Raw genomic sequence first — 16,596 nt, forward strand, 5'->3', positions numbered from 1 at the left:
TCTATCAATCATCTATCATCTATCTATCATCTATCATCTATCTATCTATCTATCTATCTATCTATCTATCTATCTATCTATCTATCTATCTATTGATGCATCCATCTATCTGCATATCATGTATTACCTACTTACCTACCAACTATATATTCACATATCTATGTACATTATGATTTTAATAAATAGTATTCTTTTTCTCAGGTTCAAAGTCATTTGCTTTAACTATTTCTTTTAAACACATGCGTGTGCACGGCACACACACACACACACACACACACACACACGCACACTGACCTTTGACAATTCTTTCCTGAGTTACAGTATAGACATCACAGCAAGCAACTTGGTTGAGTAGTTTACTGTTTTTCCAGGCAGTTTCAAACACTTTAATATTTTGTAAATTTTTACAAGAGGAATGAGGTTCCCCTTCATTTTCAGACTTTCAAGGTTCCTTCCTGTTGTCACAGGCCCCTCATTTAATGATCATTCACTCATACTCAAGGGCTTTTATGTTTGACTTAAAAACTACCACCAAGCTCAAAGTAGATATTTTAAAAGGAAAAAAGAAGGATCTAACACTTTTTATTCTTAACCACATTGACAGGGAAGGTAACTATAGGCTAATTCCACTCAAAATAAATTAGATTATAAAACTAAAGACCTCTGAACTAGATAGAACATAGCAGATCCTTGGCTGCCTCTTCTTTTTATGGATTTTTTCTTTCCTACACCCATGCACCAGGAAATCTTATTGTTTTCATGTCTGACACAGTAACACAAATGTGACTCGCATTTAACCATCTTGGTTTTCCATGTGCATTTCTTCAGTAAATGGCACAAATCAGAGAGAAGATCTACTTCATGGCAATTAGAGGCTTAAAGGCTTTACTATACACATCACTACAATTAGTCCTAGAAATGTAAAAGCTAAAATTGACATTTTGCAGCATAAAAGTATTGCTCCCAAAGTATGAAATTTTCTACAAAAATAGTTAGTTTCTGAAATGTTAATGGGACTGCAGTTTGCAGGAAAACATCTCTCATAGAGAAAGCAGCAAATATAATTAGCTTGTCAGAAAGTATTACCAGCTAGGTTGAAAAGGAGGTTGTACCTTGATTTGAAATACAAATGGGCGACTTAGTCTAAACCTACAGCTTTGCAGAAAGCTAAAGGGAAATACAGTCTGTGAACATTCCTTCCCTAATCCCCTCCTACCCCCAGCCACTGCCTTCAGAGAATAAATTTCCAGAGGGTTTTTACTGTGTGTGTGTGTGTGTGTGTGTGTGTGTGTGTGTGTGTGTGTGTGTGGTTATACTTCAGTTTGGTTTTCAAGTAGCAGAAATTGCTTGGTCCACTGGATTTCATGTTTAAAATATAAACCATACTTTTTACATAAGCCTTCTCATTTTATGCTACTTTGTTTTCTAAGATACCCAAATCATTCCATTAAAGGCAGTGAGCAAGACATAAAAAAAAATGATACTTGAAAGGAAAACACAGCTCTGCTTGGCTCTTTAATGTCTCTGTGAGGATCTGCTCTACTCTTTAATAAAAACATGCCATCCAATTTCCATGTCTCATACTTCCTCCTGCTTGGGGAACAAAGTCACAATAGGTATGCCACAATGAAAACAGGGATAAAGTTCTTTGGAGCTGACGGAAATGCCTGTGCAGCTCTTTCTAATTGGAATACTGACCATCAGCAAATCAGAGATTTGGTGGCTCAAACAACCCATATTACATCTGACTCACTGATCCCTTTCAAAGTCTTGCCCCCAACCTTGGGCACAATACAAAACCTTACTGAGCCCAGCCTGTCTTTTGTCTATTTGCAAAACAAAACACAACTAAAGAATAAACTAGTAGGGGGAGAAATAACATTTGCATCAGAACAGATCTCTTCTTTTCTGTTTGTTTTAGGTACACATTCTTTATACTTTTTTTTTCACAAGGAACAGTCAAATTTCATTTAGCAATCTCAGCAAAAGTATCTGCAGTGAAAGTCGATAAGAAATAAACACTGTGTGCTTTGTGTATCCATCACTCTTAGAAGTACTCATGAAATAATTTCAATTAGTATAGCCTTTTGTTTCAGTCCCTAAATCACATATGAATTCATGAGTAACATCAAAAGAATGAACCTGCGTTTGCATATTAAAACGCAATAGTTCATATATAATGATATGCAGCAAACATTTAAAGGATGCAAGCTATGCTGAAGAAATGACTGTGCTAGTGGATAGATGCAAAGTTCTTTGAAACAAAGATTTAGTAGTTTGTATGTGTGTGTGTGAGCACATGTGCATGCGCATCTCTGTGTGCATGCATACATGCATGCAGGTGACTGTGCAGGATGATGGGTCCCTTGAAGATGAAAATAACAGACAATGGTGAGGCCCCTCCTCTGGGTGCTGAGAACCAAATTCCAGCCCTCTGAAGAGCTACATGTGCTCATAGCCATAACATTCATAAAAAAAAAGGTTTTTTTTTGTCTGTTCTTCTTCTAAGCAATTACAGATGTTAAACAAAGTGAAACTCTGTGAGGTTTTATTTAGTTGCCTGCCTAAAGGTAGAACATTTTATTAGATTTCTTGTTTTTAATCATTCCCTTCTTCCAAACAGTCTGCTTTCTAGTTCATACCATCCACCAAAATGTTTCATATAATGCAAGGATGCTGTGGGCAGCAGAGTGACAGCTTAAAGCAGCATGCTGGGGAAGTGCTGAACCTTATGGGGTGAGATTCTGAAGGCAGTTCCTTTCATTCTCAGAAATCACAGAGCATAAGCAATGGTACATGGTGCATCCAAGGAAATGCAAAGCCAGCCAGTGCCTATTGTACAGAACTCACACCACCAAACAGCAAACGACACACACACACAAATGGGAAGTTTGCAAAAATGTGGGAGGTGCACTTGCAGCAAATGGAAGCAGTGTTTGAGGACCAATGACAGATTAAACATGCAGGCTGGACTTATGAATGAAAAACCCAAGACTTGCAGAGCACTAAAAAGGTTACTGTTTGAAGATGAATGAAGGATCTGAGCCAGAATGATGGGAACAAGAATCCCTAAAGAAGGAACCTATACAAAGGCCTGGTACAGGGAGAATCTGTGGGAATTAGTAAGTAATGGGATAAGTGAGGAGATGGGCAGATGGGAGGAAAGCGAGGGGTCTAAACGGATTCCAGGTGAGTGGTGGAGAGACTGCAATTAGGTAGAGTTTGAAGGATGGGGCAGTTTCACGAGGAAGTGCTTTTTGGAAGAGTTGATTTAATTAATTAATATATATATATATATATATATATATATATATATATATAAAATGTGTATTCCCTGAGTTTGGTATCAGGCTAGGTACAGAGCCCTCATAAATTACCCAAGAGGCTTTGCACTGCAGGAGCTCCTAGCAACCCAAATGGAGGAATGGACAGAAATTATTTGTTGACCAGAAGTCCCAGAAATGGGGCAAAATCTCTCAGGGAGGAAGCCATGTTTAATCGAACATTTTTCTGCAGAGATTATCTGGTTATTCATCTTATGACCAGAAAACAACCTATAGCCACCTCATATGCAGGTTTCTCTTCAAAATATATTAAAAATGTACTGATGTTAGCCTTCATATTTATCTCTACCTTTACTGAATTTATTTATTTTTCCTCCTGAGTTTCTCTCCTGTTTATTCCAACAGTATATTACTTTGTCCTTTGATTGCTGTTGATAAAGCTTACTGCAGCCAACAATTGAGCCCCTGCTGAATGCAAAATAAGTTTCAACCTTCATAACTCCTGTGGAGGCCTGGCAATTTCTTGCAAGAATTTAAGTATGGAAGTAGTTAACAATAACAGTGAAATCCACACCAGTTCTGGGGTTGTGAGTGATTTAGATTCCGGTCCCTTGCTCTTTGCTCTCACAGACAGGCTGTCACATACAGACCATACAGACCGGCACAGGCTCTTTCTTTCTTTCCTTTCCCACAGCCATTCAGAGTCATTTCTCAACAAGCCCACATCTTATGTTTCTTTGAATCTTGTGGGAGTCCACATGACATACAGCTAGCGTGTATGATGCATGGGATGTTGGATGTCTGGGGTCAGGGTGCTGTGGCACATGTATTCTTTGCTTAGCTTGGCGGCAGCCTGCGGGAAGCTGCGTGGATAAAGCAATGGTTTCACAAGACCATTTCTGATCCTTGTAATTCCAGCCAGAAAAGGCAGCAACTCTTATTACCACTTTATAAAGGAATTAATTATGGCTTGGGGAGATAGAGTAATTTTCCCTAGGTCCCACAACAGCCAAACAGACTAAATCATCACCATGAAGAACCAAACGAACTTATGATTGTTTTTTGTTTTTCTCGCAATTAGTTATTGGCTTGTTGTAATTACCCATTTGCTGACCTTCCCCGAAATCAGGATCTCAAGGTCTGCATCACGTGTTTTACTGTCAACTGTACCTCATCACTCACTTATAAGAAAAGTTGTTTTCCAGTGTCATCTGTTGTAGGGTATTATGGTTTGGGCATGAATTGTGCCCCTATCTCAAAGTCTCCTGTATTACAAGGTTGGTTGTCAATGACATTATTTGCGAGACTCTGTAATTTTGGGAGGTCTACTTGGATGGAGCACTTCACTCAGGGAGAAGTCCTGCTATTGTGATCCCTGCATTCTGTTCACTGTGTGATGTAGTCAGTTTCTACCACATGCCCCAACTGTCCTGATGTTCTGTGTCACGTCAGACCCAGAAACACTGAGCCAAATGACCTCAGACTGAACTCTCAGAATCTATCAACTGAGTTAAATCTTTCCTCCTTCAAGTTGATTCTGTCAGGAGTTTTGTGACAGCGATGCAAAGAATAATCAATAGGTAGGGCTAGGGAATTCCACAAGGACAACAAGGCCGGGGCTGTGTGACAAATTCTTGTTTTTCCATGGGGCAACATAAATACAAATGCCAAATGAGGCTCTAACAAGAACACTGGACAGTCCATGGTTAGTGTATTCTAAACCTCAGACTGACAGAAGGCGAAAGCTGATAATACTGGCAACAACTGACCAGCAATGGCCAAACTGGAGGCAAATGTTTTCCTGGTTAACAGAACACAAATACGATCAGAGGCAGAATCGTTGTTCTGGCATAATCACATAATCATGTTTTATCTAAACCTAATGTGTACGGTGAAAACCGACAGGATAACTGTTCAAGGGGCCGTGGATTAAAGATCCAACAACTGTGACTCAGGCTCAAATCCTTTCCATTCTACTCTGAAGTAAAGGAAGCTATCCCAGCTTTCCTTTCTAGTCAAGGGAGTAAGAGTATTCAGATCGTCAGCTACGTAGCACGTTAACAGTTAAAAAGTGTCTTCACCTAAGAGAGGGGGAATTAGGATTGGATTCTTGCCATGGCAATATGCCAAAAGCTGAAAGTCACTGGAGCCAGGCCGGCCATACCAGAAAAATAATTAACTCACTTGCAAACAGAGAATGTTCCACTATCACAGACAGTATTAATTTTCTCAGGTCAGTGTCCTGACAAAAATCATGTCCTCGTGATATGTATTCAACACAAAATCCCTTAGTGCTACCTCCTGCTAACAAAAGGGCAGAGAAAACCATCTTCTTTGGTATAAGTGGCAAGTACCTGAGAAGTACCAAATGCAAAGAGAAGAGAAAATAACATAAAGTAGAAGTTAAACCAAGAGAGTCCAGACAAAATTTGATGTAGAAGTCTGCAAAGTACTATCTCCTAGCAGGTATCAGTTTAGTGCCTGTAATATGTAATAAATATAGAAGATCAAGACGGGAGCTCCAGGCTTAGCCCTCTAGAGAGTCTCAATGTGCCTTCAAGGATTTGAGCTCATTATTCTCACAAGAAAGATCACTGGACCCTGGCTCAGTGATTATGTGAGATATAATCTGTAGTCCTTCATATAAGCCTAGTACCACAAAGGCAGGTTTCAACAGAGATTAAATATACTTAAGTCACAGGGAGATGACTGTCTAGCCTAAGGTCACACCACAGTAGATCTGATATTTACATATTGTTGAGTGAACCCCCAAAACCTATGTTGCCTTTTAGTTACTCATAGTTGAGCAAAGAAAGGAGACAAGAGCTGTTAACTAGTAACAGACGTGTTTCCTGGTGCTTGAGATGGCTAAGTGGGTAAAGTGCCTGCCATCCAAGCAGGAGGAATGAGTTCAGACCCACCATGTAAAGGCAGGGCGAAGTCATGCATCTCTGGAAACCTAGATACCGTGGAAAGGGGAGCAGAGGCAGGCGGGTTCTGGAGCTCTCTAGCCTGACAGTCCAGCCAACGGTGAACTCTAAGATCAGTAAAGGACCTAATCTTAGAAGATAAGTTTGAGAATGATTGAGAAAGACTTTGAACTTACAGCTCTAGCATCCATAGTGTGGGCACACATAAGCACCCACACAAATATATATATTCTACACAAGAATACAGTCTATACACCAAATATTTTCCTTAGAATATCACTGATTACTAATTTACAATGACATTATAATTGATATAATCTCTAAACAATTTCTTGTAATTAATAGGCTTATAAAAAGTGATTTCCACAGTAAAAACCTGTCTGATTTTAAAAAAAAAAATCAATAGGTACCGGAGCTACTTAAACATATTCAGTTTTTCTAAAATAAATAAATAAATAAACAAACAAACAAACAAATACACATCATTTGGTTCCTTACTGGAATCACACACCAAGTTCTAAATGAGATAAGGAAAATGGATTTCTCAGGACTACTTTGTAGTTTAATCAGAGTGAGATCAGACTCAAGTCCCACCAGGCAGGCAGCCTTCGAGGATGGATCGTCAGGAAGCATCTGTGTGCGTTCAATGGATGAGTGTCCATGACAACCGCAGAAAATGCCACAGCAGTGTGAGCAACACTCTTAGTAGACTCAAAGAGATTAGGGAGAGAATTAGCCTAGCCATCAATCTACTGCTTCTCTTTTCTTCTTCCAGACCAGCCACCATGGGCGGAAGGGAGAGCCATTCCAGGATCCATGAGTCTGCCCTGATGAGGTATTTCAGCCCTGCTCCTGAGCTGATGGAGGACTTGTCGCTAAGTGCTACCAGATGGAACAATCCGACCCTTAATCTACCATCCTTAATGTGAGAAGTAGCTCTCAAGTCCCCAATAATAGTTACAGGTACATGGGTACATGAATAGATACACATTTATTTTCCAAAAATGAACATGCAGAAGGGGCCAGTCCAGGGGCATGTTTCCAATTACCTGAAGAATTTTACTTTGATAGCACTTAAATATAATTTCCTTATACAAGAAATAAATTAACACCAGGGAATAATTTTCTCTCTAAATAGCTATTCTAATTGCTATTATGTCATCTGTAGTTACAATTGAATAGCTGACAAAATCTAGGAGGAAAGTCACCACTGTAAAAACAGCAAATAGTGCAGATGTAACTGGAATATTTGAAATACCAAACTGCTAATAAGCACTTTTCATTAAGTATGTATTACATTGCATTTTTAAAGTTCTTTGAAAATATGAATGGAGAAAGCAAAGCCATATTTTAGTCTGCTTAGAACAGTTTATTGGTTTCTGTTTATTCGTAGATAAGCTTTTCTGATGTTGTGGTGCCTGATAACACCATTCAGGAATTACTGGCATAATGTTCTGTTATTTTACTTCAAAAGCATTCTAGGTTAGAAGTTCCTTGGTCACTCTATGATTAATCTGCTTCAGATAACATTTAAGATGATCTTTGATGCTCGCATCCACTTTTGGTGGATGCTATTGAAACTAGTCCATCTGTATGGGTGGTCTGAAATTCTGCTCTAAGAACACGAGCAGATCTTAAATGTTGATAAATCTTGTTTCATTTTTTTCACATTCAAAATAAGGTCAAGACATATTACATTATCATATCATACAAAAATCATTGATTCACTCCACAATTTCACACTGTAGAGTTTTTCCTGGCATTATGAACGACAAGGATAAAGCACTGCACAACAACAACAAAATACAAACAAACATGTACGATGCTAAAGAAAATTTAGGGCATTATTTGCCAGTGACAGAATAAGTTATGGAGGTTCAGGGATTTAAAGGCACAGTATCAGCTTTTTTCCCTTTGAAGTCTAGGACATGAAAGTGTTTTTCCGTGTCATTAAGGAAATCCTAAAATGCTCTGCTTGAGATAAGCAGCTTGGCTTAAAGGTGAGCCGCTGCTATCCACATACCGACAAGGCCCTATTGCTGCAAACAACACTTATACATCTTATCACACACAGAGAAATCAATTGGTGCCAAACTAGAGGCTTCATCCTTACTGAATGGAGGGTACTGGAAGGAACGCTGTGTGCTACCACAGGAGAAAGGTACTCATCACTCCAGCTACAAACCTACCAGTGACCTACCCATCTGCATAATGCACCAGTGTAATAATGGCATAAGTGTTGTAGGAGTGTCCAACCATTCTCTGCTTGGATTTAAGGTTCACTCCATGAAATGGAATCCATGTCTAGTACTGCTAGGGTGGCCAACAGACTGGAGAGGAGTCCACAGGCCTAGGGGAAACCCAGACACTGTAGTTTCTGCTAAAGGACTATAACACAGTGGAAAGCTGTAAGGGGTGGGGATAGACCACTAATCTCTGCTTTCCTTCTCAGCCTCTTGGACTTCTGAATAGAAACAGACAGACAGAAAACTATAGTCAGCTCTTCTCTGGAGGTGAAATTTCATACACTTCTCCAAATATTCACTAATAAACATCCCGTTTTATTTAGTTGGTTTGGGTTCCTTGCAACCAAAACATACTAAAATTGCATCTCTTCCCCAATCATATTGTATATGTCTCATTCAAATTTCTAAAACATTCACTGCCAATAAGATAAATCCAAACTTATCAATATACCAGCACAGATTTTGTTTCTCTAAGTTTCAAACCCAGTCTTAGCTACTTATTTATTGTAACACGTATACACAGTTATATTCTGCACCTATATAAAGACATTACACTCAGGCAGGAGGATGTTTATGAGTTCAAGGCCAGCAGAGACTACATAGTGATTATAGTGATTTCATAACCAGGCCTATTTAATGAAACCTGCCTCAAAAAAGAAAAATAAGAGAAAATATTAAAAATAGTAATAGTAAAGATGGTGACTGTTACTTCAACAATTCCATGGATCAAATGTTAGACATGAACACTCTTAGATATAGACGCTTGCATAGGTGTTTGAGTTTCTATGAATCTTAATCGCTAGCTAGCAAGGTGTCTTAGTTTTAAAGGTTAGCTTATTTGAGCCAGCAAGATTGCTTAGTGGGTAAGCAAGCCTGCTGCCAGGCTTGGTGACCTGACTTTGATCCCCGGGACCACTATGGTAGAGGGAGAGCACTGACTTCTGCAGGCTATACTCTGACCCCCAGCTTTCCCTAGTCATACACATACCCAATCACCTGCATGCACCAATGAAGAGATACTAAATGCTGACTTCAAGCAAACAAAGGAGGTATAACACTATTTTGCTCTTAATGACATGGATTTTATGCATAGGGCTAGAGAGAGCCCTTCCTTGTCCATCTCTTCTCCAGGCCTGGATGGCCTTGTTACCATCTCTTGACTGTATTCCCTCCACTTCTCCCTCAAACATGGATCCTTTGAGCTCTCTCCAGGCTCTGACACAGCTTAACTCTGGGATAGTCCCCGATTTCACCCTCTCAATAACTGCTGCATAAGCCTTTGCTATGGCTCCAAAGCTGATCAAGTTTGATTCTAAGAATAGCACTCTATTGATCAGAGAGTGAAATCTGTTCTGCTGATGGTTACACATGCCCTTCAGCACCATGGCCTTGGTCTGGGTGAGGCCTCTCATCATGCCTTGTTAGTAAACTACATCCTGATCACACGCTATTGCTTTAACATCAGACTGTGTCGGGTGTCTGGGCTCCTGTGCGTGCAGAACAATCTGAGTTGAAGGCCTGAAGTTAAGCACCCCTGTGAGTGGCAACTCATCATTCAAAGACCACCTCCTTCATGGAGCCAGGACAAATCAGCTCTCTTGTAGTTCTGCTCCCACTGCATGCCATCAAGATCTCCATCACAGCATTGAAACCTGGGCTTTACATGCTTGCTTATCACCCTTCTCCAGTCGAAGGACAGTGCTGTGCTGTATTGCTTTATAGGCTCTGCGACTTTGCACGAGGATGGCACAAAATTGCCCTGACTATATGCTGAGTCTGAAGCCAGGCACAAAGGCGGGGATAGTGTATGGATGTGGCAAGGCACAGGATCTCCTCACACTGGAGTCTGCTGGAAGTCTCTTCCTTCCCAAAGACAGGTCAGAATTCCACCCTAATTAACTGTTCATGGTCTTTCTCCTTCCTGGCTGAAGACCAGCAGTTCTCTAGGAAACCTCACCCTGTGCAGCTCCAGTGGCTCCAGGTGTTTACCTTATCAAATTGTGATTCTACCCAAGGCACCTCAGCCACTACCCTACAGTTTCACTTATCAAGAGAGAAAAGAGGAAAACATTTTTTTTTCTTAGTAACCTTTTGAGAGGTAACTTGGGGGCCACCAAAATGTTGCGTAAATGAGGCTAAGATAGTTAATTTTGCTTCTCCCCTGAGGAATCCCATATCCATACCCAGAGATGCCTTACTGTTTCCTGTGGTTATAATCTACATTAAAATGTCTTTCAATAAACTGGGACACATCTCTGGAAAGCATGGACACTCTGAGAGGTGCTTTGCTTGCCTTGAGTACGTTCCTAGTGTTAATAAAACACCGACTCTGTTTCATGAAGGGTAGGGTTGAATCGCTTCTCTGCATCAAAGCAACTAATCCTAGGTTTGCCTGTCGCAAGGTCCCTAAAACACTAAGGGGACTCTCTTCAGGCTGCTGAGTGCGACTGTGTGGAGGCTGTGCCTCGGTCCCTTCACCACTAAGAACTACATGGAGCTAGGTAATCAAGAGAATTCCATAGTAGGAAGCAAAGATGAAAGTGTGTTTTACAGTGTCTTGTTTATCACAGAGCCTACAATAATACCAAATATAATTAGTTCATCATTATGATTTCCAACTATCAAAAGAATACCACGAATCTATGGAATGTCTTATTTCTGGTAAGTAAAATTTTGATGGCAGTGATACAGTGCTCCCAAGGGGACTGAGTCAAGCCTTCCTTTTTATAAAGTAGCTATTGCATCTTCAATGGCAATCATAGAGATGGTGTAAAAGGAGACTGTGCTAATGAAGTGTCCTGCACATTTACAGGACACATGTCAAGTGATAAGTCTATGAAATTCTGTAACTGGCCAGAGGAAAGCAGGTGCATGCAGCCTTACCGGGGCTCAGTCTTTCCTGTAGGTGAGAGAACGAAGGACAGGAATGGACATTCTGATACTTACCGATGTTTCCTTTAAGTTATGTTCTCTCTCTAAAGAGTTGGCAAACATTCCTGCTAACTTCACTCTGTAAAACCTGTAACTTTGCATTTGAAATCTCCGCACCGTTGAACTGGAGGATCGTTAGAAGTGATGGGAATCGTGAATGATTACACACGCACACATTACCTTGGTAGAATCTAGTGGAGAGTACACTATGAATTTCAAGTATCAAGCATTTCAAGAATCAAGCATTTCCGGAAGGTGCTGGAAGCCAAATGATTGCATTTTCCGAGGGTCCCGGAGGGCTACTTTTATACCCCACATCATCTGTGGCCTCATGCTCCGCCAGGCTCCAGGCAGTTCATAAACAAATTACCATCACTTCCACAGGAAGTGAATTCTTAGCTGTGGGAGAAGCTGCTGCATTACCAAAGAGGGCAAAGAGATTTAAATACCCTCCAGCTTGCTGGAAGCCAAGAAGAAATGAGATAGTGATAAAAGTCAGATATCTATCATAGAAAGCCCTGGTCTTCTACCTTCATATCTGAGCAAGACAACTTATCAAAAACCTCTTCATTTTCTATCTTAAGATGTTTTAGGACCAGAGGGTAATATTGGCCTACAAAGATTTCAAATCTTCTGAGCTAAAATATGGCTGTGTTTAAATTTTTACTGCCTTAAAATAATGGAAACAATTTGTCTCCTAAAGATATGCTGGAGTTTACTTAATTCATGAGATAGCAGAACACACTATTTTAGATGATTACTATTTTTAAAAAAAATATTTAGGAAAGTTTTGATGATTCCGTTTTATTTTCATGTGCATTGGTGTTTTGCCTGCATGGATGTCTGTGTGAGGGTGTCAGCTCACCTGGAATTGGAGTTACTGACAGTTGTGAGCCATTATCGCTCCAGCATTGTAGGTTTGTTTGTTAGTTTGTTTTTAACTGCTGAATGTATGGTTTTGTGTTCACATGTGTACCCAGGTTTGCATGTCACAAAACACATGTAAAGGACACAGAGTAATATCAGCTGGTTGGCTTCGCCTTCTGCCCTGTTGAGAAGGGTTTCCTGAGTTCCTGCTTTCTGTGTCTCCATGTGCCACACGAGCTGGCATTCTCCAATACCTTACTTTTGAGACATCTTTCTGGCCCTTCTTCGGATTTTATAAGAATTAAGAGTGATGTGCATGGATCGCTTTCCTATGGAGAATCTAGACTTTCAAAGTTTGTGGCACATTAAAAACAAAACAAAAACTTGTATTTGGTGTTTTATAGTAGAAAAGTCTAAAATAATAACTAATTGGGAGAGGGACCAAGGCAACTTTTCCAGGACATTTTTCTTTGGCAACGACCTGCTTTTCACTGAAAAATATAGCAGAGATTTTATTGGATTAAGAGCTTTCCTAGTAGCTTGGGATTTAGCTCAGTTAATCAAATGATACTCCAGAATAAGGACCTGAATTTGGATCATGAAGAACCCACATGAAAAACCAGGCATGCATGGTTTGTGCACTAACAATCCTGGTCCTGGGGAAGTGGAAACCGTGGGTGCTTGGGGCTCCCTGGCCAGCCTACCAGCCTAGTCGTAAGTCCTAAGCCAACAAGAGATACTGTCTCACAAAGCACTACTCATGGCACCTGAGGAGGGCTGTCTTCCGGCACACACACATAGCCTGAAACTGTACCTTACAGAAGTGGTAGTTACAATGTAATTTTTATACAGAATCACTGCATTTAGTATGCAACATGGATCAAATGCTACCGAAGCAAGGAACACAGGCATGTGGATAGCAGCGTTCAAGTTTGCTGGCATTTTTTTTTTTTTTCACAACCTCAATGCTATTCATGGTGTTGCTTCTCAGGCTATGTGAAGGTGTTTCCGTTTACAGAGTTAGAAGCATCCTAACTGCGAGATGAACGTGAATGGGAGGGGAGACTGCTGAGCCCTTAACTACAGGCAGCCGCCTCTCCACTGTGCAGCAGGCAGACTCTGCCAGCAAAAACAAGCAACTAAATTTCTGTTGAAACAAAAACGGCAGAGTGTGAAATAGCAGCCTGCCATCAGACATTGGGAGTTTGATTTTCATCAATGGCAGCTGAAACAGCTCTTGCCTCCCACTTCATTGTGGGGGGGAAAATGTAACATGAAGCAGACAATGCCATATGCAAGTACCTAGGAGGACGGACGAAGCTTACTGGTCTGCCTGCTATCCTCCAGCATGAACTCTACAGCACCCCCATGCCTGTGTGGGTTCTCTTTCATTCTGGGAACTTACCTTATGCTCCTAGCAACTGTACATTCAGGGAAATACACGGTTAGCTTTAAAAAAATGATTCTGCAGTGTGACATCATGTTGGAAAACTTTTCAATCTGAAGATTTCTGACTGATTTGTTTGGGTTCGTGTGGAAGTAAGGGAATTTTTGAAAAAAATATTAAAATATAAAACCCTTTAACAGATGCAGCCAGCAAGGTATATTGGTATAAAAATGGACTGTGTTGGCAGAGTGTGCCCACCCAGACAGCCATCACAGAGTGCTACCCAACTTCTTTGACCTCATCTTTTGGGGATGCCAAGCATGTGCCTATAACTTGTGTGAGCTGTAAAGCTCTCACACAGAGATGGAATCAGCAGCACAGATATATACTGAGAGCAATGAGGAAAAACAGATCTGTGCAAGCGCACTGATAAGACAGAGGGAAAGCAGCAAGAGCTGACTGGATCATTAATAACTCCAGAGAACCACCTCAGGCACGTGGTAGCTTTTGTGGGAGCCCACAGACGGCTGGAGTATATGGCTGAGGAAATGTTGCCATGTTTGCCACCGTGGACTCTGTCCAGAGAAGTTGGTCTAGACAACCTGCCGACTGCACAGGGGTCCAGCTGGAGTCAGCTGAGCACCACCCCACCAGCACTGCGGGAGCAAGAGCAGGGACTACTGCTTACAGTTTGGGGGTGATCTGATAGGCAACATCACCATGGTAACAGCTGAGACAATAACTAACAAAAATGATGATTGGAGTCCTTTATCTTCACATCCCATGCCTATGTTTCAAACAAATCGTGCAGAGTAAAACTGAAATAGACTTGAGTATTGACAGCATATATTTTATACCTTTTAAATATCCTTCACTACAACTGGACCTTCTATATTTTATTCCGTTGGATATTTGTACAAGCATATAGTCTGTTGCTGCTATTTATTAAATACTGTCTCAGGCATGAAAGCAGTCTCTATTCCCTTGACTCTTAAAACAGTTCTCAGACTGTAACTGCCAGTCCCATTTCCAGTTGAAAAATGAAGAGTCAGCATCTCACCTAAGATTGCAGAGCTCAGGGAGCCGCCCCCACTTTCAGGATGGGGCTTCCTTAATACTTTTCATATTTCATGACTTCTTTTTTTCTATTTAAAAATGTTTAAAGAGGGAACAAGCAGGTTCCACAGAGGCGATATCATGTCTGCTTCACTTTTGTTGTTCTTCAGGGACTCATCCAACACTGAAATAGCTCTCCCATTCCCAGCCCCAGATGGTCCACTTGACAAGGAGAGGCCTCTGGGGAAGCCTAAATGCTCTCTCTTTTCAGGGGAGGAGTACCATCTAGACAATTCCTAGGACAGCCATAAGTTTAGCTCAAGAGATTCTTTTCTTGGTGTTGTTTTAAAGTTTATAGCTTTCCATGCATGATCACCACGCTGATTCAGTCCCGATAAGGAAAACACAGGGGGAAAGTTCCCCGGTATTTCCAACGTCTCCAGACTAAAAACAGACAGGTTTGATTTTCTAAAATAAGTTCCTATGCCAGTTCTAATCCATACACACATTAAAATAAGGAACTCTGAACTCTGACTACTTCGTATCTGAAGTCAAGGAGCTTATGGAAGGCAGTGATGCAGACATCCCCCACGAACACTCCACTAAACAATCATTAATACTTCTGTAGCTCACACAAGCTGGCAGAAGAAGCATTTCTTAATATTCTAGCGTAGCTAAGGTAGTAGAGTTCTCTTTTTTTTAAAACTTGAATATAAAATATAGCTTCAATTACACTAGGCAAAAATGAAGACTTGAGATGTGGCAGGATCACAAACTAGACATAATGATTAGAAGTAACAATGACCTTGGGAAAATAACAAAGGCACTCATGAAGAACTGCTGCATAATTAATAAGATGAAATTATCATTGCAGTCAGGACTGTGAGACATGCACCGCCAACAACAAAATGCCTATTCACCCTGAGTATACAGTATACAGAACAAGAAGTTTGCGTGAAACATGGTGGGCTACATGTCACTCAAAATCATTTCACTTTTGAAAATAAGATCAATTTAAACCAAACTACAACTGAATCATTTCCACAAACCAAACCATACTAAAATAAATAAATAAACAGTCTCTTGCCAAGTATTCATTTGCCTTGCCCTGAATATAAGACTTACTTATGATTTCCCCAGCATCTCTCCTATAGAAGATGGTTAGACAATGGTTAGAGACGCCTCAATTGGAAAACTAGACTTTACAGGAATCAGTATCCTGAAGTCATAAATATTATTCCTATGCAAAACTAACACTTTTGTCTATGTACTAATGCTGCTCACAGTGATTAAGAGGTGCCTAATACCAGTCATCCACTGGACGATTAGGAAAATGGTGTCATTTATTTTTTACTCATATCCTTTGCTTTAGTTGCTTAAGTATTTTTGAGTATTACATGCTATTTATTAATTATGTGTACATACCTGTGTATCTGTTTATGTGCCACCATTGTATGCAGAGGCCAAATACCAATTTTCGAAGTCCTCTTGCTCTTCCTTTCCCCAGGTCAGATCTGAGAGCTGGGTTCAGATAGTTAGGCTAAGAGGCAAATGCCTTTCATGCTGAGTCATGACCCTCCATCATGCCTAAGTTGTTGAAGGCCAATGTATTCTCTCATTGGTATGCATCTCTGACCATATGCACACTTTCTGAGAGTCTCTGCTCTGAGAGACCAAACACACATGCTGAGGATGACGTGGTAACACGGAATAACTGGTCTGTGAAAGGGCAGTAAGTTTCTTTCATCATAATAGATTGAACAAAGAAAAGTATTTATTTATAATTTCCAGCTCTGCAATACTTTTCCAAAAGGAAAAAATAAAGAAATGAAAAATAATTGGGCCGGGCGTGGTGGCGCACGCCTTTAATCCCAGCACTCGGGAGGCAGAGGCAG

The 16,596-nt window shown here is 40.5% G+C and overlaps 1 protein-coding gene across 2 annotated transcripts in view; it reads right to left on the reverse strand.

Annotated features, from left to right (window-relative positions):
- Positions 1-16,596, reverse strand: part of Cdh2 (cadherin 2) — a 218,186-nt gene that overhangs the window by 79,857 nt on the left and 121,733 nt on the right. The gene's annotated exons all lie outside the window — the stretch shown is intronic.

Source organism: Mus caroli, chromosome 18, assembly GCF_900094665.2.
Source record: "Mus caroli chromosome 18, CAROLI_EIJ_v1.1, whole genome shotgun sequence".
NCBI classification, from domain to species: Eukaryota; Metazoa; Chordata; class Mammalia; order Rodentia; family Muridae; genus Mus; species Mus caroli.